The following is a 4,360-nucleotide window of genomic DNA, read 5'->3' on the forward strand; positions in this document are numbered from 1 at the left end:
AACTTTAAAATCTCCTCACAGAGAAAACACTAAGCCTACCTAATTTTATATGTGAATCCTACCAAGCTTTCAAGTAATCAGATATACCAACCTTATACAAACTCTACTAGTGATGAGTAAAAGAGGAATTCTCCCCAGTGTAGCAAATAATGCCAATGAAACTGAAAATAGAAGTATCATATGACCCAGCCATTCCACTTCTGAGTATCCAAAGGAAACAAAACCCTAACTTAAAAAGATTCTCTGTACTTCCATGTTCATTGCATCATTATTTCTATTAAGCCACAATAAGGAAACAATCTAAGTGTCCATCAATATATAAATGGATTTTTTTAATGTGCTATATATAGATATAATAGAATATTATTCAGCAAAAAAAAAAAGAATGAAATTTCACCCTTTGCAACTACACAGATGGAGCTTTAAGGCATCATGCTAAGTAAAATAAGTCAGACATAGGAAGACAAATACCACATGACCCACATATTTTAAATCTAAAAAAAAAATTACCAAAAAATCCAAAACTCATAGACTCAGAGAGCAAAGTAGTAGTGAGGTGGTGGGGCAGGGGGCAGCATAAAATGAGTATACTAGTAATATCTACCTCCTAGGCCCACTGTGAAGATTTATAATCATTGCTTGAAACATTGTACTTGCTCTGTAAAATATTGGCTACATGTGTTTATTCATATCACTACCATCTACTGGATGGTACTATCTTTCTCCTCCCATCACTACCATCTTCCTCCTCCCATCTATCTACTTAAACTCTACCTGGCTCAAAGGCCAACTCAAGTTATTCTCACATAAAAATTTTCACCAATTACTCCCTTCGTTATCTTCCTCCTCTACAATACATAGTTCTCAACCATGTAGGTGAGGAGTAGAGAGTCACAAAGGTTTTAGAGAATTTGACGGGGATAAAAAAAAGTTTCTATTCATTAAGGAGCAGACATATATTCATACATGTTTGCACCAAACACCAAGGGATTCATGTCCTCCTGAAGCTCATCCAATTAAGAATCTCTGTCTTCAAGTCTGTTTTTCCATCACCCACACTTCTCTCTTGAGGCTGTATTAACAAAAGCACAATGCTACACGAAGCTAGAAGGGGCATGGAGAGAAGCTAGTGAAGCTCGAATCATAGATAGAGAAACTGACAAAGAGAAGTGAAGTGACTTACCAAGCCACCCACAACTATGAAGTAGGGAAATGGAGTCAGAACCTGTCTCCTGACACCTCACAAGGGTTCTTTGCAAAAGTGTGTTTGAATAATTTGTCTTCCGCTCACAGAACTCTAAAACTGCAAAATAATGTTAGCTCATTTTTCAGATGGGATGATGAACCCTTGGGGAATTTGTCCCCAGGTAATGAGGCCAGAAATCACCAAGACACATTCTTTGAATAATTACTAAACATACCAGAAATATTATTATATTTTATTCTACAGGAATACTTTATTTTATTGTGTTTTGCAGATAACAGTGTTTGTTTTGTTTTGTTTTTACCACTTGAAAGGTTTGTGGCAATACTGAATTACCGGATGATGGTTAGCATTTTTTAGCAACAAATTATTTTTAATTTAGGTATGCACATTGAGTTTTTTGTTTTTTGTTTGTTTGTTTGCTCAGGGGTTAAGAATCTGCCTGCCAGTGCAGGAGATGCAAGAGACATGGGTTCTATCCCAGATTCGGGAAGATCCCCTGGAGGAGGAAATGGTGACCCACTCCAGTATTCTTGCCTGGAAAATCCCACAGATAGAGGAGCCTGGAGGGCTACAGTCCATGAGGTTGCAAAGAGTTGGACAAAACTTTGAGACTGAACTCACACACACATACTGATTTTTTTTAAGCATAATGCTATTGCACACTTAACATTAAAGTATTATGTAAACATATTTTATACGCACTGGGAAACAAAAAAACCAGACGACTTGCGTTATTACAATATTCACTTTCTTTGCAGTGGGTTAGAACGAAAACGATAGTCTCTCCGCATGGGGTATGCCCCTGCTTTCCCTTCCTCGTGTTGAAATTCTCTGACTAGCTTTCTCTGAAGCAACACAAAACACAAAACTGCCCTGATTTTATTATTTGAGGGAGTTAACTTTGAAGCTTTCTCTAAAACTTTTCTATAATTGTAATAATCAAAGAATAGCATCACTTCTAGATCTTGGGCCAGAAAAGATATAAATAAAGCCAATCTACCATAATCTTTCATTCCCAGACCCGACCTTATAATATAAATATCTTTAAAATATTTTAAAATATATCTTCTGTCTTCTTCCCTATAAGACATTTTTCCAGAACAGATAACAAATAGTAAAACAGTGTATACTCTGCTCATTCTCTATCCTGCCTTAGAGTTCTCAAAGAAGTTTAATGGTAAGCGGAAGAAAAAAAAAAAGGAAAAGCATCATGAAAAGCCTACAAAACACAATAATCAACCTCCACATTATTAAAAACTGATTAGCACTTGTATAGTCACAGTCTCCTTGTGTGCACAGGAAGCTGTTTCACTATGTGGAGTCATACAACCAGCCTAGGAAATGAAATAAATGACTCAGGAAGAGGGGGAGGTTGGTAAACAGATACATCTGTCAAAAAATCAATCAATAACCAAAAGAGAAAGTGCTTTATAAGAAAGTAATACTGGAGCATCGGAAGAGTATAGCTTTTCTTTTATAGTTTTTTTTTTTAACTTCTCATTTTAATTTTTTTTAAGAATGGCTTTCTTTCTTTTGTTCTTATTATTTTTTGGCTTAGCTACATAGCATGTGGGATCTTAGTTTCCTGAGCAGGGATTGAATTCAGGCTCCCTGCATTGGCAGCGTGGAGTTTTAACCACTGGACCACCAAGGAGGTCCCCCAAAACATAGCTTTTTAACAAAAGAAAAGGATCATAGAGATGAATTGTAAAGGCCACCTAGTCAAAACCCTTCATTTTCCAGATGAATAAACTGAAGTCTGAGACTTAAAGCCTAATCCACATGCTTTCTAGAGAAGTAAACCCAGGACCCACCATAGGAACGGAGATTCCACAGCTGAAATCCACACTGTCTTGGATAATGAGGCAGGTGAAATGCCTGGAAAATGTCAGGAACATTATGTATACATTCGCAATAATGACTCCTAATTGGGCCTTCGGAAAAGTCCACACACCTCAAGCAACTGGATCTTCGGTGTCACCAGGCACCCCAGGAGTTGGCCGAGACTGCCATGTACTCTTGGGATGCTGACAAGGACACAATCACACACCTATTTGCCACTAAGAGATCCTTTGCTTTGCTGTCTTCCTCTAGGAAGTAAAAACACTTAGAGAAAGAAAAGTGCGGGCTACAGAGCTTACGATATGTGGGGTCATAGTTTTAGTTTTCTGTTTGTTGCTTTCATTTTTCACAGACATGTTGTACAAATAGAGAAACAATTTGTTTCTGTACAAATTGTTTAGAAACAATTTTTGGCTAAGAGGGCCAAGAATTAATGTTTGTTTGGTATAGGACTAACTTCCCTGTGCATTCTTGATATTGCTCATATGGGAAATTTAGAAGAAAATTTTGATGGGCAGATCAATATATGTTCACACACGGTCTATGACTGCAAAGACAAGTTGAAGACTGGGTGGCAATGCAGTTGCTTTTATTAGGGGAAAGAAATTCAGGACTTAGTTACCTGATGTGGAGTAAATCCACTCTCAAGTTATTTACAAAAATTATTCAGATTTCATTAACTGAAAAAAAAATATTTCTTACTGCAATTTTACTTTTGTAAGTTAAAGTATAACAGAGAATGATAGTTTAATAAATGGACCTAAATTTTCCATTATTGAATTCTTAAAGTGCAAATATCTGTAAAATTCTGGAACTTCAGTTTTCCTTTTTATCTCACTCTTTCATTCTATATTGAACTCTAAATCTCAAACCACTTTTATTCCCTTGGATTTAATGATGCAGTCATGAATGAAAACTATCGGCCAGCGGTGCTTACTTATCTTACAGGTGATAATAAGATTTTGACAAATGCAATTTTACAGAGAACAAAACAACCAACTTAAGTCAGTTCTAAAACGCTACCATCATTTTTACTATCCTGAAATCCACAGTTCCTTCTAGGCAATAGCATAATGTTCAGTCTGCTTCTACACTAACCACACAAAACCTTAATTATATATCTTATTCCCTTTTAAACAAAATGATAGATTTTTTGTGTGGGTTTCTGATTAAACCGAAGTACATGAATACACAGATTTTTATCTATGATTAAGAAAATTTCAAAATTAAATTTTCCCCTCAAGTACTTCTAAATTAAATTATAAATCCATTAAAAGAAAAGAAAATGAACCTTGTGGAAATAATGTGTTT

Source organism: Oryx dammah, unplaced genomic scaffold (genome assembly GCF_014754425.2).
Source record: "Oryx dammah isolate SB20612 unplaced genomic scaffold, SCBI_Odam_1.1 HiC_scaffold_19, whole genome shotgun sequence".
NCBI classification, from domain to species: Eukaryota; Metazoa; Chordata; class Mammalia; order Artiodactyla; family Bovidae; genus Oryx; species Oryx dammah.